Source organism: Ranitomeya variabilis, chromosome 6, assembly GCF_051348905.1.
Source record: "Ranitomeya variabilis isolate aRanVar5 chromosome 6, aRanVar5.hap1, whole genome shotgun sequence".
Taxonomy (NCBI): Eukaryota; Metazoa; Chordata; class Amphibia; order Anura; family Dendrobatidae; genus Ranitomeya; species Ranitomeya variabilis.
Window position 1 is genome coordinate 497,763,962 of NC_135237.1, and position 27,474 is coordinate 497,791,435.

The window sequence follows — 27,474 nt, forward strand, 5'->3', positions numbered from 1 at the left end:
GAAAGTCGCGTACCGCATGGCCGACAAGCACAGGGGTCGGATCGGGTTTCATGAGACGCCGACTTAGCCAAAAGTCGGCGACTTTTGAAAATGATCGACCCGTTTCGCTCAACCCTAATGGTAACAATTGCTTTCGTTGTTCGGACCAGCCATAGTGTAAGGCTTGGGTGTTCATGTAAAGCTGCATGAACCAGTTAACAGCCTAAGTATGTAACAGTACAGATTAACTATTAACTGCATGAAATGTATGAGAACATGATTTGAGGAACCTGATTAAGGAGTTTTTTTTTAATGGGTCACACAGGGATAGTTAGGTTAATGCTTTGAGGTGGTAGGCCAGTCTGAACAAATGCATTTTTAGGGCATGCTTAAAACTGTGGGGATTGGGGATTAATCGTGTTAACCTGGGTAGTGCATTCCAATGAATTGGCGAAGCACGTAAAAAGTCTTGGAGACGGGAGTGGGAGGTTCTGATTATTGAGGATGCTAACCTCAGGTCATTAGCAGAACGGAGAGCACGGGTAGGGTGGTAGACTGAGACAAGGGAGGAGATGTAGGGTGGTGCAGAGCCATGGAGTGCTTTGTGGATGAGGGTAATAGTTTTGTACTGGATTCTTGATTGGATGGGTAACCAGTGTAATGACTGGCAGAGGGTAGAGGCATCGGTGTAACAGTTGGTGAGAAATATAATCCTGGCAGCAGTATTCAGGACAGATTGAAGCGGGGAGAGTTTGGTAAGAGGGAGGCCAATTAAGAGAGAGTTACAATAGTCCAGACGAGAATGAATGAGTGAAACAGTAAGAGTTTTTGCAGTGTCGGAAGTAAGAAAAGGGCGAATTCTAAAAATGTTTTTGAGATGCAGATAAGAAGAGCAAGCCAATGATCGGATGTGGGGGTGAAAGAAAGCTCAGAATCAAAGATGACCCCAAGGCAGCGGGCATGTTGCTGGGGAGTAATGGTGGAACCACACACGGAGATGGCAATGTCAGGCAAAGGTAGGTTAGTAGAGGGAGAGAACATGAGGAGTTCAGATTTTGACAGGTTCAGTTTCAGATAGAGGGAGGACATGATGTTAGAGACAGCGGTAAGGTAATCACTGGTGTTTTCCAAAAAGGCAGGCATGATATCAGGAGAAGAAGTGTATAATTGGGTGTCATCAGCATAGAGATGGTACTGGAAACCAAATCTACTGATTGTTTGTCCAATAGGGGCAGTATACAAAGTGAAGAGGAGGAGGCCAAGGACTGATCCTTGAGGAACCCCAACAGTAAGGGGAAGGTGAGAGGAAGAGGAACTAGCAAAAGATACAGTAAAGGAGGGGTCAGAGAGATAGGAGGAGAACCAGGAGAGAACGGTATCCTTGAGACCGATGGAGCGGAGCATAGAGGAGCTGATGATCCACAGTATCGAATGCTGCGGAGAGATCCAAGAGAATTAGCATGGAGTAGTGACCATTAGATTTAGCTGTTAGTAAATAATTAGAGACTTTAGTGAGGGCAGTTTCAGTAGAGTGTAAAGAGCGGAAACCAGTTTGAAGAGGGTCGAGAAGAGAGTTATCTGAGAGATAGCGGATAATATGGGAGTGGACCAGGCGTTCGAGGAGTTTAGAGATGAAGGGAAGATAGAGACAGGTCTATAATTAGCAGCACAGTTTTGATCGAGGGATGGTCTTTTAAGTAATGGATGTATGATGGCATGCTTAAATGAGGAGGGAAAAATACCGGAAGAGAGAGAAAGGTTGAATATTTTTCTTAGGTGAGAGGTCACAGCTGGGGAAAGGGACTGGAGGCGATGTGACGGAATGGGGTCAGTGGTGCAAGTGGTTGAGCGAGAAGATGCAAGTAGCCTGATTACTTCTTCTTCTGTAACTGGTTCAAAGTCAGAGAGTGAACTAGATACAGTGGGGGAGGGAGGACAGTGTATGGTATGAAGGGATTGGGAGATAATTTCCTGTCGAATGTGGTCAATTTTTTCTTTGAAATAATTGGCTAGATCGTCAGCGAGATCCGTGGTTGGGGCCTGCACTCTTGGGTTGAGTAGGGAATGGAAAGTGTCAAAGAGATGTTTAGGGTTATTGGACAGCGAGGTGATGAGGGTGTTAAAATCGGTTTGTTTGGAGAGTTGAAGGGCAGAGTTGTATGTTTTAAGCATGAACTTATAATGGATGAAAACTTTGGGTAGATTAGATTTTCTCCACAGACTTTCAGCGCACCTGGAGCACTGCTGCAGGAAACGTGTTTGCAGCGTGTGCCACGGTTGTCGCCATCTGTGCCGAGTTGTTCTATGTATAGGAGGTGCAATTTCATCCAGGGCACTTTGGAGGGTTTCACTGTAATGCTTCAGTGCAGAATCAGTACATGAGATGGAGGAGATAGGAGCCAATGAGGACTGCAAGTTCTTCATAAGTTTCTGGGTGTTAATGGCCTGGATGTTTCTATAAGTGTGGAAAGTGGGGGTGACCTGAGCTGGATGGCAGTTCTTGATAGAGAATGAAAGAAGGTTGTGGTCAGAGAGTGGGAGAGGGGAATTTGTGAAATCGTCCACTGAGCAAAGCCGGGAGAAGACCAAGTCAAGGGAGTTTCCGTCTTCATGCGTTGGAGAGTTAGTATGTTGCGAGAGGCCAAAAGAGGAGGTTAGAGATAAAAGGTAAGAAGCAGATGGGGAGAGGGGAAGTGCAATATTATGTTTCCAAAATTGTGCTCATGTAAAGTAGACATGTAGAAAATGTTATTTATTAAATATTGTGTGTGACACCACTGTGAATGAAGTGTACAAAAATCAAAAGTTTGAAAATTGCAAAATTTTCTACATTTTTGCCAAATGTTTGGTTTTTTCACAAATAAACGCAAGTTATATCAAAAAACATTTACCACTAACATGGAGTACAATGATATGCACAAGGGGAAGCTGATAGGTACGTATGTATAAAGATAGATAATATACTGGCCATATAGTCACATGTGAAAATGACAACTGCTTTAGCATATAGCTGGAAAACTGAATAAAGTTCTGGAAGTGCCTAGCCAACCCTGATGAAGATATCTACCAAAAAGTGCATCGGGGTGGCCTTCACCCTCACCAGCAGGATCCTATACATATATACAGCTATATGATTTTCTTTGAGCCATGACAAATAACTGCTATTGATAGAAATATTATGCTATGCACATCCAGAACTTTATCCTTTCACTATTTATTGACCAGTGCCACATATAGGATCTCTTTTTTTGGCTTCTCCAGTTCATATGAGGTCTGTCCTGGTACATGGAGTGTTGAATCATTGTTTTAAGGAACATTCATATTTAGGTACACCTTATCATGGTTGGATGGCTTTTACAATTTTTCATAAAAACAATATTAACTAAGTATCTTGCGTTCTTTACATTTATAACAATAGTGGAATTAACGTATTTATTAAAATCAACCGTTGATCTTCCTGCATTACAAATTTGAGGTAGTCACAGCTATTAGTGGTCATGTTAAAGAAAATATGTCAGGATAATTTTATTAATCAAATTGCCAGTTTAGCTGTTTAGGTCGTAAAACAAAAGAAATTTACACTCGTTCTTCAGTAATCTGATTTGCCATCACTAATCCTTGATATTATATGCAAATTAGCCTGGAAGTTCACTGGGGGTCTGTGTCACATGATCCAATTTATCCTTGAAGATCATTATTAAGTGAGAATGTTATACTGGCTACCAGGGACGGATATATTATTGGTTGATGCAACCTATGCAGCCGTATCGGGGCACCAAGAGGCAAAGGGTCTCATTTCCAGCCCAAAAACAGGTGGATTTGTGCATTATGATGAGCTATTAGACTGTAAAGGAACCAAATAATGTTCTTGCACAGGGGCCCTCTTCTGTTTGTGTCCGCCATTGCTGGCTATAATATATGGTTTGTCAACCATTTCCAAACTATATGTCAAAGGGACTTAAATAGAAGTAAGGGCATCCCACAGCAAAGATTGGGCCAACCACATAGGCTACTACTTTGGAATTCATACCCTCGGTATCATATCACGAAAAGGCAGCTAACGAGGGCTCAACGCTAATTTATGGCGCCCTGTGATTTCTATCTACGCCTCTGCAAATGTGTCCATAAAGAAATTCATCATTATGTTTCATCTGTATACACTGAAACAATTACTGCGCAGCCTGGAATGAACTTATTGTGTTAAGCAGAACTAATAGAATCTCATTAGAATCAAAGGGAGAGTTATAAACCATAGTGACTGGCCAGGTGGTGTGATGTGTCGTTCTTCTGTCAGATTGAATAAATAAATATATATTTAATTTACTCTTGAGAGAAAAACCTTGGCATTTTTCATTAAAATGTGCTGGCAGGTTGAACTGGCATTCGTTCTAATCATTTTGTTGTAAGAAATTAGCAACGATTATTAGGTTATTTTGAGAAAACTAATGCATGAAATAACAAAAAATGAAAGTAAAAATTAAAAAATGTTCCATATTATTTAAAGTGTGCCTGACATTTCAGGTGACTCTTCAGAAGAAACTGTTATGTGTGTTTACATGAGAAATAACACTGATTCTGGACATTATAGGACTTGTATCCTTACTTTATGATCAGTTTTCACCCTTGCAGGTTTCATCTTTTCTTTTCCAGTTGTCTCTGAGCTAGAAGGTGGAGACTAACTGCTATGATGTCTCACATACATGGTACTTATAGACATGAGGAATTCCTGCTGACCTGTCTCTTTTTAACACATGTTAAGAAGCACCAAAAGTACTGAGCAGTGTAGCTGGAAATCCAACTCTCTGGAGAGGTAAAACTGTTTCTAAAGTAGCATCATAATTTGTATGTGCCTCCCTTATAGCCTCTGCTTCTTTCTCTGCTCCTCCTTGCTCTCAAAACACATCTGTAACCAGACACTTAATTAAGCTGGTAATTGATCTTATTTTGACCGATATTTGTCAATGATGAATTTAGGAGACAGATGGGGTTGTTCATAAATGGGTGAATTATGGCTAAGGGGCTCATGGGAATATGGCTCATGAGTAAGTGGCTACTATGTGGAGAAAGAAGATTATTTCCTTCATAAATTGCAAAGTTTGTTATAGTTGAGTGTTCTATTAATTTGTGTAAAGTTTCTTGAAATGCCAGTGAACATTTAAATCCAGTATTTGTATTTTACTTAAATGTTCCTGTTTTCATACTCGCTACTGTAGTGCATGCAATAGACTGACATTGGTGTTTTTCTATAGGTCAATTTATGCTTTGCCTATTCTCATTATCATTATAATGTAATGCATCTAATGACAAATGACAGTAATTTTTTTTACTTATCGAATCCTAATTACATCAGGGTAGGGTAGCATTAGTATTATTGAGATGATTGTATCTTGTGACATTCAAATTAATAAGATTCAGCTATTTTTATTTTTTAATTCAATTAGAAGTGCATTGCAAGTACTACAATCACCCTGAAGAGATGCATGTAACATTCTAAGGTTTTCCATGACTCCTTTCAACTCATTTCAATCTTATGCAGTTAAAGTCTTATAAAGGTTAAAGTGAACACAGCGTGAAAAAAATGGTTAGTAACCCTGTAGTAAGTAAGAGCTCATTTATTAACATAGTGCACTGACAGACTTTTTGTGTTTTTCAAGAATTAAAAGAAAAAACAGTCCAAAAATTATTAAAAGTTCATGCAAATTGTCTTTTCAGAGAGGAAGAGGACTAGAACTCTAGTGCCATCTATTGGAAGTAGCAATCCTAACAGTCAATGTCGACTCTTTAATGAGCCTTGTCACATGACTTAGGATAAAAGCAAAACCAGAATCTCAATTTGCAGACACTGTGTTTCAGGGTACTGCCCCTCATCAGTGCAAAGTGGAGATCTGGTTTGGCTGAGTGAGAGGCTTCTGACCGGGATCCAAGAAGCATTGTTTCTCCTTGTGGAGAGTGACATGTTAAGCATGTCGAGATGAGGAGACTTAAAGCCACAATGCACCTCTGGGATATATGCAAATTGTCTCTTCAGAGAGGAAGAGGACTAGAACTCTAGTGCCACCTATTGGAAGTAGCAATCCTAACAGTCAATGTCGACCCTTTAAAGAGCCTTGTCACATGACTTAGGATAAAAGCCAATGATAAGCTTACCTGGAGCAGCCACTGCCAGGCAGCAGCTGCCAAGGCAAACAGGATCATGGGGTGCATTAAAAGAGGTTTGGATACACATGATGAGAGCATTATACTGCCTCTGTACAAATCTCTGGTTAGACCGCATATAGAGTACTGTGTACAGTTTTGGGCACCGGTGCTCAGGAAGGCTATAATGGAACTAGAGCGAGTACAAAGGAGGGCAACAAAATTAATAAAGGGGATGGGGGAACTACAATACCCAGAGAGATTAGCAAAATTAGGATTATTTACTCTAGAAAAAAGACAACTGAGGGACAATATAATAACCATGTATTAGTATATAAGGGGACAATGCAAATATCTCTCTGAGGATCTGTTTATACCAAGGAGGTTGATGGTCACAAGGGGGCATTCTCTGCGTCTGGAGGAGAGTTGGTTTTCCACCAACATAGAAGAAAATGCTTTACTGTTAGGGCAGTGAGAATCTGGAATTCCTTGCCTGAGGAGGTGGTGATGGCAAACTCAGTCAAGGGGTTCAAGAGAAGCCTGGATGTCTTCCTGGAGCGTAACAATATTGTTTCTAACAGTTATTGGGTTCTTTAGAAGGTAGATCTGGAGATTTATTCTGACAGAACATAGGTTGAACTGGATGGACAAATGTCTTTTTTCAGCCTTGTAACTATGTTACTATGTTACTATGTTATCCCTCTTAGTCATTTGTGATCAAGCAGACCACTGACTTGAACTGGCGGAGTGGCTGTCAGAGGTAACATCCTTCTGTTGTGAGTAAAATGAATGATGTGACATATTGTCATGATCCGTTCCAGAGTTTAGTCCTGTCTGCTCTTTCTCTGGGTGGATCATGTCAAGGGTTAACTTTGCTCTGCCTCATTCTGGGCTTGGGGTTTGCTATTTAGCTCCCAGGTATCCTGAGGGTGGTGTCAGCTATAGCTCTGTCTTCGGCGTGTGAACCTGACTCTGGAAGCCCTTGATTTGTCCTACTGTGAACCCTGACTTGTCCTGTGTCTGTTATCTCCCCCTGCCTGCCCTTTCCCAGCGTCTCTTTGTTTGTCTGTAGATCTGCTTGACTGAGGTTCTGACCTCCTGGCTTGGCTTTTGACTCCATTTCAGTTTGTCCCTATTGTACCGTATTTGCCTGTCCTGGTTTACTGATCCCTTGCTACGTCCTGACTATCCATTCTGTCTAAATCCTTTTGTACTGTTGTGTTATCTTGTGCTCTGACTTGGCTTTCCTGACCTCGCTCTCGCAACTAGGTGGCGTCTGTTCAGCTGCTCTGTGTGTGCAGTCTCGCTTCCCTATCAAGCTCCCCCTGGTGGAGGTTGCGCTGTACTGCACCGCAGCTGCATGACACATATATTCCATAATGTCCTCTCCACTTCCTCCCAACTAATACATTGGCCACATGCCAAAGAGGCTAATTGGGATCTGTTTTTGGTAGAACTACTGCCCGGACAGTTTGTACCAATGGTGGTGGTGTTGCATCAGCTGTTGCTAGTGGCTCCCACATTTTTAATAATAACATGGGTTTTATTCTGTTTATAGACTAATACTTTATTTTATGGTACATCGTCAATAAAACTCTGATTAACTTTAGATAATCTTTTCAACCCCGATTATTCAATCCACGCAATAAAGAATATAACAAGAAAAGTTAGGTAGGTGCATGTAAAGAAAGCAAAATATGTCAGCAGACCACAACATAGGAGTGAAGTGTACAGTTTTCAAAGTGAACTAGTAAAACCTATTAAAACATGTGTGCAAAAACAGATATGCACAATTACGAGTGTCTGCTTTTTTTAAACGAAATGTAACCCCCTGTTCCAAAGATAACAAAACAAGAACTACTAGGTAGGTACACAACCAAAAAAGAAGCACCTGCAACAGGGCATTGTATTAGTGTGGTGTGTACAGATGAAAAATTTGATTATTAAAACAGATATGTAAAGAAAAATGTTTTCACGCAGCCACTTTGTGAGGCAAACAGTCATAGTTAACTGTCTGGATTCTGTAGGAGACTAATTAGACACAATCAGATAGATTTGATTAATATACTTGAGATTTCAGCGCTATAGGAAGACTAACAAAATTACGCACATTGTCATAATAAACGAGACAGGTTGTCTTTTAAGGCAGTCTTGTATATTATGACATTGACCCATCTTTTATAGGGGGCCTAGTTACACAAAAGATTGCTTAAAATTGCTTAACTACTAAGCAACTATTGACTATGGGTGAAAACAATTATTTGGAAGAAACAACAACACATTGTCCTCATATCTTAATAAATTGCAAGTATGGCTCATATGTGGCGCCTGGACGAAGTTGTCAAAAACCAAAGTAAACAGTTTTCCTTGGCAGAAATGATTTTACAGAATAAGAGAACATTATGTCCATTTGTAAATTTTCTTATATATTAAAAAAAAATATTCCCCTTCATAAAAATAATTGTCAAGGAACTGCACTGATTTCATTTTTTTTACTTTAAGAAATATTCTGCTGTCCTGCTTCTGCTTTCTAGTGCATTATGAATGAAGAAACACATTTTTAATTAAAACAGATCAATCACACTGAGGCAAACAACTCTCCTATTTCTCTTTCCCTCTAGCAATTGAATCTCTGTATTATTCCCAGACTACTACTCTCATCTTCTTCTGTAGTGCAGTTGTACAACACATTACTGTTTGGAGTATTTGTCCATTGTTTTAGGGTTTTCTTTTCCTATCTCCATTGCTAAGCTGTGAGCTCTGAAAACATCATATTATATTAAAATTGCTCAAAAATGGCTGCTGCACTCCTTTCCTAGGCTTCAGTACAAGCAATGATTGTCCCTCCTGATTGGCTCTGTTATACCAAGTGATGTGATAGCTGCAAGGCATTATGGAGAAGCCCATGTGGTCTTGCCTGAGGTTATCTTTGCCTTCTCTGACTGAAGCAACATTCTCCTATATATAAAACGGCAACAAACAGTTTTATGGTGATTTGTTTGAATTAACTTCACCAAGACCTGCCAATTTTAAAAAAATGAATCAAATGTGATTTACATTGAATTTATTAGATAATCTCTAATTAATCTCTATAAAAATAAATTAGGCAATAATGCATAATTACTTCCTTGTATTAGCCGATTCCCGTTTATGCTTTATGCATGTCTTTTTCCAGCTTTGCTGTGTAGATGGTAGCTGAACCAGCAGAGTCATTTCATTACTATCTGAGGGTAAGGCATTTCATGATAGCTCTTATTTATGCTTGAATGATATAATATCAACACTATGAACAATACTCTGTACTAAGAATTACTACTACACTTAATATAACAAAAGTGTATGCCTCAAATGATCATGCCTTAAACATTTTTTACAAATTAATAACACCAACATTTTAAAAAAGTATTGAGCACTTTTTGTCTCTTCTACAAACATCTAATTAATATATAATAAAATAAAATATATGAACTTTTTCTATCACAGTTGACCCACTACATTTTTTACTTGTTATATCCAAGCACTGGTAGTCAAAACACAGTTCCTAATGGTTAGTGGTACCAGTAGCAAATGTAATCAGTCAAATATGATATGATATGATTACTGTTACAAAGGGTTCAACTTTGAATGATTGGAAAGCTTCAAAATGCCTGCTAACTTCCCAAAACATAAAAAAGTCAAAATGCTGTAAACAGTCTAAAGTTCTAACCTAAACGTCCTGTCATTGATGATTAAGTGTTCAGAAACTTTTCTTCTGAGACGTTATAAATCAGCTGAAATGCAGGAATGATCATGCTGTGTGTACTATAGGCACAATACAGGACTTTCAATGTGTTTACACTTCTGATATCTGAAGGGTAAAACAGATTATATATCTGGCAAAGTGACTTTCCGAAAAAGCACAAATCTATAAGAAACAAAAAATAATATTAAATCATAAATCATAACCATATACAACATATATTTTTTGTTTCAATGTTAAACTGATATACTGCACATAAATCATGAAAAAATATAAAATATTAATTTCAACACAACATTTATTAGTATAAAAACCTAACTAAAGATCTGTTCACACCTGTTTAAAAGAAAGCCATAATATTAGGCTATAGGTCGAACTCGATGGACTTAAGTCTACCTTCAAGCTTAAAAATTATCAAACTGTATCACCTGAAGGACCCAATGAACTTATAATGGGGTGATTGAGCTTCTGTTGTGATTCTTGCATTTTCTCAGTAAGAATAGTGCTTAATGCATCACTATTTTGCAAATATGCCAAACTCTACAACTGAGCGTCCATGGTGGATGTGAACAGAGCCTAAGTCAAATGTTAAAATTCTTTAGCTATTTCTCTGAATGCTGAGACAGAATTTGCAAATGCCCTGATATTTCTAGGTCACTATTGTGTAGGTCATGTAATGAGTGGGTCTTATTAAAATCACACCCAAAAATAGGCACGCTGGGGTGTTCCAGGCCAATTTGGGGCATTCGTGGAGACTGGGCTTAAATGTTCAGAGTTTTGTGGTTTAACTGTTTGCATTTTTGTCACTACTACAGGGTATTTGCTCATTTTGTTTTTATCTTAGGGTTTATCTGTTAAATGGCCGAGATGTGAGTATACACCTATGCACTACACTTATATCAACATATGCTCCAGCTCAATTGTTTGGTTTTGTTTTAGTTTTTTGTACTTTGTACAAAATAGGGTTGTAGCCCCCCTTATTTGGGCTGTTAATTTTGTTAATTTATCTTTCCATGGCAGGTATCTGTACAGTTGGGACCCAGGTCTTCCTCTGTCCTTATTGATTTTGCTGACACACTGGGGGGTGAACTATAAGAGTTAGTTACCATTCCAATTAAGGTACGCCTTGTCTGTTATGATCCCAATGGCAGAGGATCTCTGATATTCCGGCAAGAAAGCAAAAATATAAATACTGCTCTAGGGAGGTGGAAACTGGGCTAACCGCATACCTGATCCTGACACAAACAACTAAAAGTAGCCGGTGAACGTGCCTACGTTGGTTCTAGACGTCTCGAGCCAGCCGGAGAACTGACTACCCCTAGAGGGAAAAAATAAGACCTCGCTTGCCTCCAGAGAAATTGAACCCCAAAGATATAGAAAGCCCCCAACAAATAATAACGGTGAGACAAGAGGAAAACACAAACGTAGAGATGAACTAGATTCAGCAAAGTGAGGCCCAATAGTCTAGATAGCAGAAAATAGATAGTGGACTATGCGGTTAGCAGAAAACCCTACAAAACATCCACGCTGAACATTCAAGAACCCCCACATCGACTGACGGTGTGGAGGGAGAATATCAGCCCCCTAGAGCTTCCAGCGAGTCAAAAATCAAATGTAAAGCAAGCTGGACAAAAACACTGAATAATGCAAACGATCCAAATTGTACAAAACAGACTTAGCTTTTCTTGCATGAGGCAGACTGAAAGGAATCCGGAGGAGACCAAATAGGTCTGGATACAACGATGCCAGGCAAGAGACTGAGTCCAGAGGAGACTCAAATAGGAAACACCCGCTGCTTAACGACACAGCTGGAGCTCAGGCCTGCAACAAGACATACCTAACACAATACCGTTAGTGACCACCAGAGGGAGCCCAGAAACACAGTTCACAACAGTACCCCCCCCTTGAGGAGGGGTCACCGAACCCTCACCAAGACCCCCAGGGCGATCAGGATGAGCAGCGTGAAAGGCATGAACCAAATCAGCCGCATGAACATCAGAGGCGACAACCCAGGAATTATCCTCCTGACCATAGCCTTTCCACTTAACTAAATACTGGAGTTTCCGTCTAGAGATACGAGAATCCAGAATCTTCTCCACCACGTACTCCAACTCGCCCTCAACCAAAACCGGGGCAGGAGGCTCAACAGCAGGAACCATAGGCACCACGTACCGCCGCAACAAGGACCTATGGAACACATTATGAATAGCAAAAGACGCTGGAAGGTCCAAGCGAAAAGACACCGGGTTAAGGATTTCCAAAATCTTATAAGGACCGATAAAGCGAGGCTTGAACTTAGGAGAGGAGACTTTCAAAGGAACATGCCGAGAAGACAACCAAACCAAATCCCCAACACGAAGTCGGGGACCCACACCGCGGCGGCGGTTGGCAAACCGCTGGGCCTTGTCTTGTGACAATTTCAAATTGTTCACCACATGGTTCCAAATCCGCTGCAACCTATCCACCACAGAATCAACCCCAGGACAGTCAGAAGGCTCAACCTGAGCCGAGGAGAAACGAGGATGAAAACCAGAGTTGCAGAAAAAGGGTGAAACCAAGGTGGCAGAACTAGCCCGATTATTAAGGGCAAACTCGGCCAGTGGCAAAAAGGTAACCCAGTCGTCCTGATCAGCAGAAACAAAACATCTCAAATAAGTCTCTAACGTCTGATTAGTTCGCTCGGTCTGGCCATTAGTCTGAGGATGAAAAGCCGACGAAAAAGACAAATCAATACCCATCTTAGCACAAAAGGATCGCCAGAATCTGGACACAAACTGGGATCCTCTGTCAGATACAATATTCTCAGGGATGCCATGCAAACGAACCACATTCTGAAAGAACAAAGGAACCAAATCAGAGGAGGAAGGCAACTTAGGCAAGGGCACCAAATGGACCATTTTAGAAAAACGATCGCACACCACCCAGATGACAGACATCTTCCGAGACACCAGAAGATCCAAAATGAATCCATGGAAATGTGCGTCCAAGGCCTCTTCGGGATAGGCAAGGGCAAAAGCAACCCGCTGGCACGAGAACAGCAAGGCTTAGCCCGAGCACAAATCCCACAGGACTGCACAAAAGAACGCACATCCCGCGACAAGGAAGGCCACCAAAAGGACCTGGCCACCAAATCTCTGGTACCGAAAATCCCAGGATGTCCCGCCAACACCGAAGAATGAACCTCAGAAATAACTCTGTTGGTCCATCCATCAGGGACAAACAATCTCTCTGGTGGACAACGATCAGGCCTATCAGCCTGAAATTTTTGCAGCCCTCGTCGCAAATCTGGGGAAATGGCAGACAAAATTACTCCCTCTCTGAGAATACCAGCCGGCTCAGAGACTCCCAGAGAATCAGGCACAAAACTCCTAGAAAGTGCATCAGCCTTCACGTTCTTCGAACCAGGCAGGTACGAGACCACAAAGTCAAAACGGGAGAAAAACAACGACCAACGGGCCTGTCTAGGATTCAGGCGCTTGGCAGACTCGAGGTAAATCAGATTTTTATGATCAGTCAAGACTACCACACGATGTCTAGCTCCCTCGAGCCAATGTCGCCACTCCTCAAATGCCCACTTCATGGCCAACAACTCCCGATTACCAACATCGTAGTTCCGCTCAGCAGGCGAAAATTTCCTTGAAAAGAAGGCGCATGGCTTCATCACGGAGCCATCAGAACTTTTTTGCGACAAAACAGCCCCTGCACCAATTTCAGAAGCATCAACTTCAACCTGGAAGGGAAGAGAAACATCCGGCTGGCACAAGACTGGCACTGAAGTAAACCGACGCTTCAGCTCCCGAAAGGCCTCCACGGCCGCAGGAGACCAATTCGCAACATCAGAACCCTTCTTGGTCATATCCGTCAAAGGTTTAACCACGCTGGAGAAATTAGCAATAAAACGACGGTAAAAATTAGCAAAGCCCAAGAACTTCTGCAGGCTCTTAACAGACGTGGGCTGAGTCCAGTCATGAATGGCACGGACCTTAACTGGGTCCATCTCCACAGTAGAAGGGGAAAAAATAAAACCCAAAAAAGAAACCTTCTGTACCCCAAAGATACATTTTGAGCCCTTCACAAATAGAGCATTCTCCCGCAAAACCTGAAACACCATCCTGACCTGGTTCACATGGGACTCCCAATCATCAGAAAAAAACAAAATATCATCCAGATAAATAATCATAAATGTATCCAGATATTTCCGGAAGATGTCATGCATGAAGGACTGAAACACAGAAGGAGCATTAGATAATCCGAAAGGCATCACCAGGTACTCAAAATGACCCTCAGGCGTATTAAATGCCGTTTTCCATTCATCTCCCTGCTTTATGCGCACAAGGTTATACGCACCACGAAGATCTATCTTGGTGAACCAACTGGATCCCTTAATCTGAGCAAACAAATCAGACAACAATGGCAAAGGATACTGAAATTTAACAGTGATCTTATTCAGAAGACGATAATCAATACAAGGTCTCAGAGACCCGTCTTTCTTGCCCACAAAAAAGAATCCTGCACCAAGAGGGGACGAGGATGGGCGAATATGTCCCTTCTCCAAAGACTCCTTTATATAACTCCGCATCGCGGCATGCTCTGGCACAGATAAATTAAAGAGTCGTCCCTTAGGAAACTTACTACCAGGAATCAAATCTATAGCACAATCACAGTCCCTATGAGGATGAAGGGCACTGGACCTGGCCTCATTAAATACATCCTGAAAGTCTGACAAAAACTCAGGGATCTCAGAAGGAGTAGAAGAAGCAATAAACACCAATGGAGAATCGCCATGAATCCCCTGACACCCCCAACTAGACACAGTCATAGCTTTCCAATCTAAAACTGGATTATGGGCCTGTAACCATGGCAGACCCAAAACGACAACATCATGCATTTTATGCAGTACCAAAAAACGAATCACCTCCTGATGTACAGGAGTCATGCACATGGTCACCTGCGTCCAATACTGAGGTTTATTCTCTGCCAATGGCGTAGAATCAATTCCTCTAAGAGGAATAGGATTTTCCAAAGGCTCCAGGACAAAACCGCAGCGCTTGGCAAACGAAAAATCCATCAGACTTAAAGCAGCACCAGAATCCACAAAAGCCATAACTGAGTAAGAAGATAATGAACAAATTAAAGTCACAGACAAAATAAACTTAGGCTGAAAAGTACCAATGGCGACAGGATTAACTTTTTTCTTTAAACGTTTAGAGCATGCTGAGATAACATGTGTTGAATCACCACAGTAGAAACACAACCCATTTTGACGTCTATGATTTTGTCGCTCGGCTCTGGTCAGAATTCTGTCACATTGCATAGAATCAGGTGACCGTTCAGACAGCACCGCCAAAGGATTATCAGATTTGCGCTCCCGCAAACGTCGATCAATTTGAATGGCTAGAGCCATTGAATCATTTAGACCTGTAGGGATAGGAAACCCCACCATCACATCTTTAATGGCTTCAGAAAGACCATTTCTGAAATTTGCGGCCAGTGCACACTCATTCCATTGAGTAAGCACGGACCATTTCTGAAATTTTTGGCAATATACCTCAGCTTCGTCCTGACCCTGAGAGATAACCAGCAACATTTTTTCAGCCTGATTTTCAAGATTAGGCTCCTCATAAAGCAAACCAAGTGCCAGAAAAAACGCATTAACATTCACCAATGCAGGATCTCCTGGCGCCAGAGAGAAGGCCCAATCCTGAGGGTCGCCGCGCAAGAAGGAAATAACAATCTTAACTTGCTGAGCGGAATCACCAGAGGAACGAGGTTTCAGAGACAGAAACAATTTACAATTATTCCTAAAATTCAGGAATTTAGATCTATCTCCAAAAAACGGCTCAGGAATAGGTATTTTTGGTTCAGACATAGGGCTATGGATAACAAAATCCTGAATGCTTTGCACCCTAGCAGCAAGCTGATCCACACTAGAAGTCAAAGTCTGGACATTCATATCTGCAGCAGAGTTTCAGCCACTCAGAGAAAAAGGGGATGGAAGAAGCTAGGCAAACTGCAGCAACAAAAAAAAAAACAACAACAAAAAAAAACCTCAGAACTTCTTTTTAATCCCGCTTCTGCGATGCATTAAACATTTTCTTTAGGCCTGGCATTCTGTTATGATCCCAATGGCAGAGGATCTCTGATATTCCGGCAAGATAGCAAAAATATAAATACTGCTCTAGGGAGGTGGAAACTGGGCTAACCGCATACCTGATCCTGACACAAACAACTAAAAGTAGCCGGTGAACGTGCCTACGTTGGTTCTAGACGTCTCGAGCCAGCCGGAGAACTGACTACCCCTAGAGGGAAAAAATAAGACCTCGCTTGCCTCCAGAGAAATTGAACCCCAAAGATATAGAAAGCCCCCAACAAATAATAACGGTGAGGCAAGAGGAAAACACAAACGTAGAGATGAACTAGATTCAGCAAAGTGAGGCCCAATAGTCTAGATAGCAGAAAATAGATAGTGGACTATGCGGTTAGCAGAAAACCCTACAAAACATCCACGCTGAACATTCAAGAACCCCCACATCGATTGACGGTGTGGAGGGAGAATATCAGCCCCCTAGAGCTTCCAGCGAGTCAAAAATCAAATGTAAAGCAAGCTGGACAAAAACACTGAATAATGCAAACGATCCAAATTGTACAAAACAGACTTAGCTTTTCTTGCATGAGGCAGACTGAAAGGAATCCGGAGGAGACCAAATAGGTCTGGATACAACGATGCCAGGCAAGAGACTGAGTCCAGAGGAGACTCAAATAGGAAACACCCGCTGCATAACGACACAGCTGGAGCTCAGGCCTGCAACAAGACATACCTAACACAATACCGTTAGTGACCACCAGAGGGAGCCCAGAAACACAGTTCACAACACTTGTCGCAGTGGGATGGCTTTTATGCTTTTTTGATCAAAGCAGTATAATAATAATAATAATAATCTTTATTTATATAGCACCAATATATTCCGCAGCTCTTTACAGTTTAATAGTTTCAAATAGGGTTGAGCGAAATGAATCGGACAAATTGAAAAATCGCCGACTTTCGGCAAAGTCGGTTTCGTGAAACCCGACCTGATCACACTGTGGGATCGGCCATGAGGTCGGCGATCTTTGCGCCAAAGTCGCATGTCGTATGATGCTTTCAGCGCCATTTCTCAGCCAATGAAGGAGGACACAGAGTGTGGGCAGCGTGATGACATAGGTCTCGGTCCCCACCATCTTACAGAAGGGCATGACAGTGATTGGCTTGCTTTCTGCAGCATCACAGGGGCTATAAAGGGGCGTGCGCGCTGACCGCCATCTTACTTCTGCCGATCTGAGCATAGGGAGAGGTTGCTGCAGCTTCGTCAGAAGCAGGGATAGCGTTAGGGAGGGAAGATTAACCCCCAAACCGCTTGTGCTGTAGCGATTTCCACTGTCCAACACCACTTTTTTTGCAGGGACAGTGGAGGCTAGTTTTTTGTGCATCAGCTCTGTAGCTTATAAGGCTCCCTGATAGCTGCATTGCTGTTTGTACAACGCTGTGCAAACCAACTGCTTTTTTAAAAGCAAAAATCCTGTTGCTCCTTTCTGCACAGTTCTATTGTTTATTTGTCCACACTTTTGTGTGCAGCAGTCATTTTTATTGCTGCCATACTTGTCCTGAGATCATTGTAGGGAGATTGCTATTGTAGTACGGTCCCTTTTTTTTAATATATCTTCCAGCCACTTTCTGTCACTTACATTGTGTAGTGTAATACAACGGGCCTGATTCTTGCAGCAGTCTCCAAAACAAAAAAGGGAGATTTAAATTGCCACTAAGTGGATCTGCGTTAGTTCTGTTTGTCGTATATCTGCCAGCCACTTTCTGCCACTTACATTGTGTAGTGTAATACAGCGGGCCTGGTTTTTTGCAGCAGTCTCCCACATAATAAAGGGAGATTTAAATTGCCACTAAGTGGATCTGCATCAGTTCTGTTTGTCGTATATCTGACAGCCACTTTCTGCCACTTACATTGTGTAGTGTAATACAGCGGGCCTGATTTTTGCAGCAGTCTCCCACACAAAAAAGGGAGATTTAAATTGCCCCTAAGTGGATCTGCATCAGTTCTGTTTGTCGTATATCTGCCAGCCACTTTCTGCCACTTACATTGTGTAGTATAATACAGTGAGCCTGGTTTTTGCAGCAGTCTCCCACATAATAAAGGGAGGTTTAAATTGCCCCTAAGTGGATCTGCGTCAGTTCTGTTTGTCGTATATCTGCCAGCCACTTTCTGCCACATCAACATCGCAACAGCTTTCATCTGGCAGGCCCGTATCAGGCCCAAAACGTGTGTCTAAAACAAAAACAGTTTTAGGACAGCGTGGCCATCCAGTGAAAGTAGCACAGTGTGCAATGCCTGAAAAGGTATTCGATAGTAGGAAGATTGCAGTCTGGCAATTTTTTAACCAAGATCCGAATGATCAGTGCAAAGTTATCTGTCAGAAATGCTCAAAGACCTTTAGCAGAGGGAAGAATCCCCTAAATTTAAATACAACATGCATGCATAGACAATTAACCAGCATGCACTTGCAAGCCTGGACTAACTACCAAACGTCCCATAACGTTGGTGCACCCGCTCAGAATGAAGGTAGTCAGCAACGCTACATTGCTTCCCTCACTGTAAGCCCACCGTTTAGGACACCACCTGAAGCAAATGTGGAGGTATCGTCACAAGGCCAAGGCAGTCAGGGAATCACCAAGTTCTTGGGAGGAAACACTGCATGTAGGCCAACATCAAGAATACCATCACCAACCCTCTCTCAATTTGCCAATTCCACCACCACCCCTGCTAGTTCCACCATATGCAGCTCTCCAGTCAAACTCACCCTACAAGAGACTCTCGTTAGGAAGTGCTCATCCTCTCATCCACTTACACAGGGTTTGAACACCCACATTGCTAGACTAATCTCGTTAGAGATGATGCCCTACCGGTTGGTTGAAAGAGAAGCTTTCAAAGCCCTGATGGCCTACGCAGTACCATGCTATGACCTACCAAGTCGACACTTATTTGCGAGAAAAGCCATCCCAGCCCTCCACCAGCATGTCAAAGACCGCATTGTCCATGCACTCAGGCAATCAGTCAGTAGAAAGGTGCACCTCACAACAGATGCATGGACCAGTAGGCATGGCCAGGGATGTTACGTGTCCATCACGGCGAACTGGGTTAATGTGGTGGATGCAGGGTCCACAGGGGACAGCCATAGTGGGACAGTTCTGCCTAGCCCACGGTCTAGGAAACAGTTGGCTGTAGGCGTTCGCCACTCCTCCTCCTCTTCCAGCCGAAGTGAAAGCACATCCACAGAGCTCAGTCGCATGACCACTCCATCCGCAGCTGCCAGTGTTGCACACGAGGTGTCCCATTATGAAACAGCTAGTGGTAAGCGTCAGCAGGCTGTGTTGGAAATGAAGTGCTTGGGTGACAAGTCAACAGACACACCACGGAAGTTCTGGCCGAGTTCTTGCAGCAAGAAACTCAGTCATGGCTAGGCAGTGTACATCTTGAGGCAGGCAAGGTAGTCAGTGATAACGGAAGGAATTTTATGGCTGCCATAGCCCTTTCAGAACTGAAACACATACCTTGCCTGGCTCACACCTTGAACCTGGTGGTGCAGTGCTTCCTGAAAAGTTATCCGGGGATACCAGCCCTGCTCCTGAAGGTGCGAAGACTTTGCTCGCACATCCGCCGGTCGCCCGTACACTCCAGCCGTATGCAGAACCATCAGCGATCGCTGAAGCTTCCCCAGCACTGACTAATAATCGACGTTGCAACAAGGTGGAACTCCACAATGCACATGCTTCAGAGGCTGTGTGAACAGAGGCATGCTGTAATGTATTTGTGGGAGGATACACATACACGGACAGGCAGTTGGATGGCAGACATGGAGTTGTCAGGTGTGCAGTGGTTGAAGCTACAAGACCTCTTTCAAGTCCTTCAGTGTTTTGAGGAATGAACACGGCTGGTAAGTGCAGACGACGCCATCATAAGCATGAGCATCCCACTAATGCGTCTGCTGATGCAAAGTTTGACGCACATTAAGGAGCAGGCGTCTGCAGCCGAGGAGGAGGGAAGCCTTGATGACAGTCAGCCATTGTCTGCTCAGGGAACTCTCCTGGACGAGGTGGCGGACGAAGAGGAGGAGGAGGAGGATGATGGGGATGAATATTTATGTGAGGAGGATGCTTCTCAGGGGGCAACAGGGTTTTTGCGGGAGACAAGTGATGTTGATTTGCAAGAAAGTGCTCCTCAGCCCAGCACAAGCAGTGAATTGACACCTGAAACATTGGCCCACATGGCTGATTATGCCTTGCGCATCCTAAAAAGGGACCCCCGCATTATCAAAATGATGACGATAACGATTACTGGTTGGCCTGCCTCCTGGATCCACGCTATAAAGGGAAATTGCAAAATATCATGCCACATGAGAACCTTGAGCAAATATTGGCTACCAAACAAGCAACTCTTGTAGACCGTTTGGTTCAGGCATTCCCAGCACACAGCGGCGGTGATGGTTCTCACACGAGCTGCATGGGGCAACATGGAAGAGGTGTTGGAGGTGCACAAATCAGAAGTGGCGTTGGACATAGGGGTTTTATGACCAGGTTGTGGAGTGATTTCGCAATGACCGCAGACACGACAGGTACTGCTGCATCAATTCAAAGTGACAGGAGACAACATTTGTCCAGTATGGTTACGAACTATTTTTCCTCCCTTATCGATGTTCTCCCTCACACATCATTCTCCTTTGATTACTGGGCATCTAAAATAGACACCTGGCCTGAATTTGCAGAATATGCATTACAGGAGCTCGCTTGCCCAGCTGCTAGTGTGCTATCAGAAAGATTCTTCAGTGCTGCTGGTTCAATACTGACCAAAAAAAGGACTCGTCTGGCTACCCAAAATGTTGATGATCTAACCTTCATTAAAATGAACCAATCAAGGATTTCTAATTATTTTGCCCCACCTTCCCCTGCTGACACGTAGCTTGCCTGAAAAATGTCTTGCTTTTGGCCTCCTCTTACTGACTGCTCCAATTCCTCCATTGGCAGCTGCTGAATGTCCACCATAGGCCATTTTTTTACCTCCCTAAATGGGCTGACTCTCCCCACAGGGCCGTGGTCACCACCTAGCGCAAGCACCCGTGCAAGTGCCGTTTGCCTGGACAGGTGGGTGTCCCCACTCTTGGGCGACGGCACTGGCACAGGGTCCCTCATAGTACAATGAAGTGTCTCTGATGGTGGTGGTGCACAACCAACGTCAGACACACCGTCGTAATATGAGGGGCCCTGTGCCAGTACCGCCACCCACGAGAGAGTGTTCCCCCCAGGTCAAACAGTGCTCTACCACTTGCAATACTTACCTCTCCCTGCTCCACCACAGTGTAGTCTGTGCTGATAAATCCTTCAATGGCACTGCCAATACAAATTTGTTGAAATGATAGATGATAGTTGCATTGAGCCTACTTTTTTATTTTAGGCCTACTAAGTCTCTCTGCACCACTCCTTACAGTTGACCTCCCCTGAACAAACCAATGCCGCCTGTATACCCCTTGTAGCATTTCACCCGCTACGGGTTTAGGGGACACTCGCTTAGGTGCGGCGGATGACACTCAGGAGACACGTTTCCTTAAAAGTTCACAGGGTTTATTGCTCCATAAACCACATTGCAACAGGAACAACAGGTAAACAGTCTTACGTCAGACAGGTGATTCCCCAATGTCCATAGTAGAGCTCCGCTCTCTCACGTCTGTGGGCTCACAGACCGTGCTATGTCCAGCACGTAGGCTCTCCAGCCTAAAGATGGTCTCTGTGTGTTGTTCAGGACGTCTGTCCCCACGTGGAACCGTCCAACACACAGGCCACTCCGCAGTGTCCAGCCAGGACACCTGGAAGTGTGTCCACCCTGACACACACCCACACACTCACTCCATGTGCTACACACACCTCTTTACATAGGTGTAACCACACCCAGATACCTGTCACATGGCTAGTCAGGTGAGCTTGACATCACCACAGGTCCTTACACACAAAACCATCTTATGTGTTCAGACCCGCCTCTTTGGGTGGGTTTGTAGGTGACTGAACCCACCCATCTCTCCAATCACCTGGAAGCCTCCCAAACATAAACAAATCCCTCAGCAGTAGATCTGCTTGAGCACAACATACCCAGGCTTCCATCACAGGGCCCCCACCTCTGCGATACATACCATCCATCAATCACATGACCAGTCGCTATGCCACATACTTCCCCCTCTGCCTAAAGCCGTGGGGCTTGGCACTTTCTATTACCCGACCAGAGATCCTTCTCTGTCGTCCCTGACAGTCAAACCGTCTGTCAAAGTCAGGGCCTGTTACTGAACCCTTTTGTCAGCATTGGTCAACCATTTCCATCACACCCTTTGATAAAGACGACCCCTTGTCATCTCGTCTCAGTCGGATTTGGGCAACATGGTCAATCTGGCGTCGCAATCCCCTTGTACCCATACAACCTGTCTGGACTGACTCTTTGTCAACACGTCCGCTACCGGGTCTCCCACGTAAGTTACTCAGCCCTGAGCTAACTGAGGATTCACTGCCTCTAACTCTTCCTTCAGGCTGGGTATTTCCACCCCTTTGTTCAGCTTTCAGAGCCAACTTCCTCTGAACATCACCAGCTTCCAGACGTATCCACCATCTCTTGCATGGCATGACCATTCCTTCCAATGACTTTCTTCTATTAGGCTCTCACACGGCACTCAGCAGCCTATCTCCAAAGCTCCTCTTGCTTTAACCGGGTTTCTACTTCAGGCCCCACTCCATTGGTGGCATCTTCTTTACTGTACTCCCTTTTCCTTAGAGTCACAGTCACCCGCATAATCTGTGTCACACCTCATAGAATGGCGAACCCCAAAGTCACACTCTTTCCGGGAGTAAGCTCCACACATTCTATCCATCACACCACTAACAGTCATATTGTGGCACACATCAGGTGATGTCATGTCCGTAAGTTGGGACCGTCCACCATCTTCCTTGGTCATGCCTAACTTAGGACTGTCAACTATAGGGGGTGCATTCTATGCTTTAACTTTCACACACAATAATTCATTTGCCCGGGACAACAGTCCGACTGAATCATGCTTTTGGGATGCTCCGCTCCCTTTGGGGAAACCACCATCCTGTGGGACTCCACCCCCTTTTGGGCAACTACTACTTTTTTTGGGTTACCGCCCCCCTTTTGGGACTCCGCACCTTTTTGGAAACCACCATTCGGCGGAACTCCACCCCTTTTTAGGCAACTACTACCCTTTTGGGATACCACCCCCTTTTTGGGACTCCACCCCTTTTGGCAACCATACCTGTTTAGGTTTTCCACCCCATTTTTTGGAATGCTACTGCAGCGCCCCAGAGTCCTGGTCGTTGCAGTACTGACGCTCCGCCGCGAAGGGGAGTGATGGTACATCTGATGGCACTTAAGGAGTTCACCTGACCAGGTATCACAGTCACACTTTACACTTCACATTCTGGTCACCAGGGGGAGCAAAGGGTTCTATGCATTAGGCCACTCCTCACAATCTGGTAAAACTGGGGGCTAGATAGGAAGTTAGTCAGAAGCTGACTGGGTTGGAACCAGGCAACATCCTGTGGCAGAGGCTGTTGCGGGGGAAGATTCAGGGGGGTCTCTGTCAGGGGTGGGATCCTGACAGTGGCCTAGCGAACAGAACAGAACGTTACGGAGCCGCGCCTGCACTCGAATGCGGTGGCATCCTAAGAAAGGAAAAGAAGCGAGGGAGGTACTACAACACACAGGTGCTAGAAGGTAGGCACTGATTTCCACCTGCAAAGGGAACTCTGGATGTGCCTTCAGACCGGCCGGTCTAAGCCAGCCCTGTTAGCAGTACTCTGGATTGAGGATCCTGAAGCCTTCAGTAAAGAGGTAAAGAGACTGCAACCCTGTGTCCTCGTTATTCATCGAGACCTGCACCATGCACCATCATCACACCTTTCATTGGACGCCCCTTAGCAGGGTCACGGACCAGGTCTAGCCACCGTGACAACCCCAGAACTGAGACAGAGAGGCCCGGTACCGAGTACCCCGCGGCCCTGCATCTGGGGGCGCTCCAACTTGGCGTCACGAACAGGATCTACTTAAGCCTGAAGAATCAGGTCATGTGTGCCTTGGAACTGTGACTGAATTGTGCTTGAACTGTGATTTATTGCAAAGACTGTGGATTGCCACTTGCCGCCAAAAGTTCCCGCCAAAACCGCCACCATTGCAGCGCCATGGGGAGCGCAGAGGAAGAAGAAGGGTGTGCCATGGGAGGAGACTATCAAAGTGGCGCCAAAAGTGGCGACTGCCCCCTCCGACTACTGCTGCGAGATGTCGACCTGCCAAGAAGCAGAGAACAGCCCCCTGATTTGCGACGGCGGGAACGAGAGGAAGGAGAAGCTACACCCTCAGAAAATGGAGGGGCAACGTGCATGTGCCACCGAAGATCCCGGAGCAGGGATGGCGACCAGCGAGTCCCAGAGCGACGGCGAAGTGATCCCGGCCTGTCCTCTCCCACCGGAGATGGACCCGAACCCACCGCAGCTGGATGATCCAGACTTCTCGGAGCTACAGGCGGCGGAGCTGGGCAAGCCTATCCAGAACACGGAGCCAGCCGCTGTGAGGCCACGGAAGTCGGAGCCGGGCGAGAGGGTCGCATTGGAGGAACCGCAGTCCGGGCTGCAGCCGATTCCAGTGTCCTTGTCAACGGAACAGATCGACATCGGTGGAATCACATCAGACGCAGGTATGGAAAGCGTCCCTGCTCCCCCGACCGATCCTGCTCCCCCGACCGATCCTGCTCCCAGCCCGACAATAACCGAGTTTTCACCGCTGAGCTGGTAGTGTTAACCCCAGGCACCATGGAGAAGCTGGTGCCTCCGTTACCAACAACGATGGGGAAACCGCTAGATGTGAGCTCAGAGGGGGTGATCTTCCAGTGGGATGCCCCACAGATCGGGCCAGATGGGGCCAGGCAGGAGGGCCTCAGCATTGCTGCGCTCACCTGGGAACAGTATAAGCAATGCTTAATTCTACAATGGCAAAACCAAAAAGAGACAGAACCAAATGACCCACCAAAAGTACAAAGACCAAAGACTGAACACAACAGGAGGAACTCGGTAAGGCAGGGGACTGTACTAGCCTTTCACCCGAAGCGGGGTTGGGGCTCTATACAAGAACCGGGACTGCCGACTGAAATCTTCTTTACCAGCTACAATGTGAAAACCCCGTTCCGCAATAGATGACAATCAACTACCATGTAAAGGGGACCAGGTGACCTACACTCGCCACCGGAGTGCGCAGGGATGGTGCGCTCGAGACATCCAACGATTAGTGTTGAGCATTCCGATACCGCAAGTATCGGGTATCGGCCGATACTTAGTGGTATCGGAATTCTGATACCGAGATCCGATACTTTTGTTGTATCGGGATCGATATAATGTGTAAAATAAAGAATTAAAATAAAAAATATTGCTATACTCACCTCTCCGACGCAGCCTACACCTTACCGAGGAAACCGGCAGCCTTGTTTGCTTAAAATGCGCGTGTTTACTGCCTTCCGTGACGTCACGGCTTCTGATTGGTCGCGTGCCGCCCATGTGACCGCGACGCGACCAATCACAACAAGCCATGACGTAATTTTCAGGTCCTGAATGCCTAATTCTAGGCATTCAGGACCTGAAAATTACGTCACGGCTTGTGATTGGTCGCGTGCCGCCCATGTGACCGCGACGCGACCAATCACAAGCCGTGACGTAATTTTCAGGTCCTGAATGCCTAATTCTAGGCATTCAGGACCTGAAAATTACGTCACGGCTTGTTGTGATTGGTTGCGTCGCGGTCACATGGGCGGCACGCGACCAATCAGAAGCCGTGACGTCACGGAGGGCAGTAAACGCGCGCATTTTAAGCAAACAAGGCTGCCGGTTTCCTCGGTAAGGTGCAGGCTGCGTCGGAGAGGGGAGTATAGCAATATTTTTTATTTTAATTCTTTATTTTACACATTAATATGGATCCCAGGGCCTGAAGGAGAGTTTCCTCTCCTTCAGACCCTGGGAACCATCAGGGATACCGTCCGATACTTGAGTCCCATTGACTTGTATTGGTATCGGGTATCGGTATCGGATTAGATCCGATACTTTGCCGGTATCGGCCGATACTTTCCGATACCGATACTTTCAAGTATCGGACGGTATCGCTCAACACTACCAACGATGCGAGCTGGCAGTAGCGCCACCTGCTGTCCCGACTACGACTAACCCAGATTTGACCAACGCCACTACTGTCGCCACGGTGTGTATTACCGCCGCGACTGAACTTGTAACCACAGCTGACATTCGAATCCAAACACCGGGTGATCTGACTGCGCCTGGGAGACCGACCAGTGATACTGATCCTGCATCCGCCGAAGACAGAGGACCGCAGCCTTACCGGCCGGGGAGTGTCCGTCACCAGCTGATGCAGTGTAGCCTCCTGTAAAGATAAACCTCGGAACCACGAGTATGTAAATAGTTAACTGTTTGTTTCCCTGCTTTTTGCTGCTAATACCCGACTGGGGTTATCCTTAAAGGGATCCCTTTGTTTACCCGGGATCCCTATTGCTTTTTATTTTTGCTTTTGTTTTCCTTTTTGTTTTTGTTCCACAATGTTACAAAGACTGCCGAATCATGGACCGTGAATGGTTCACAAACTGTAATGTAAATAGTTCGCACCTTCTTAAAGGTGCCCCTTACTGGTTTTACAAGAAGGAGAGCTTTGCGAAGAGACTGTTCCTGAATACAGCATGGAAGCTCTTGCCTTAACTGGACTTGCAGATAGAGAGAGTCTGCATTACCTCAAAGAGACTTGGTTCCCTCTTAAAGGGAAGGTTCACTAGTTGCACTTAAAGTATAATGTTGCCTTAAAGAAAGTAGATGGTAATAATGTTTTACATAGGAGTAATATGTAGTTAGCTAAACAGTTATAGAGAATGTTTGATAATGTTGCTAGAGATTGAGGACAGGAAGTAAACCCGTAGGGGTTAGTGAGTGAGTCCTCCTAGGAGCCATAGAGAAATGGGTCAGTGATCCTGTACTAAGAGAAGAGGCAGTAGGCCTGGGCAGATAGACAGGCGGTCCTGCATATGAAGAATCAGAGAGTAAAAAGAAAAATGTTGCACTTAGAAGAGAGAAATAAAGAAAAAGTTAGTTTAGATTTTAGAGTTTCATAGTAAGCCTTTAGTGGGTTCAGCCTATACGCTCTTAAAGGAAAAGTTAAATTATTGTTCAGAATTTGCCCTTAGTAGAATACCCGGCTGGGCAATAGAAGTTATTTATAGTATGTTATTTAAAATATTTAACCATGTTTTGTTTGTAACGTTCAAGAGTCCTCACCTCCCATAAAGGGAAGCACTGTTATTATTACTTGTTCATTGTATTTCAAAATATGTATGTCTTTTGCTGACATGTATTGTTGTTTTCTTCCCAGTCCGGGAGTACTGCATTTAACCGGGGGGAGTGCAGCACCCCAGAGTCCTGGTCGTTGCAGTACTGACGCTCCGCCGCTAAGGGGAGTGATGGTACATCTGATGGCACTTAA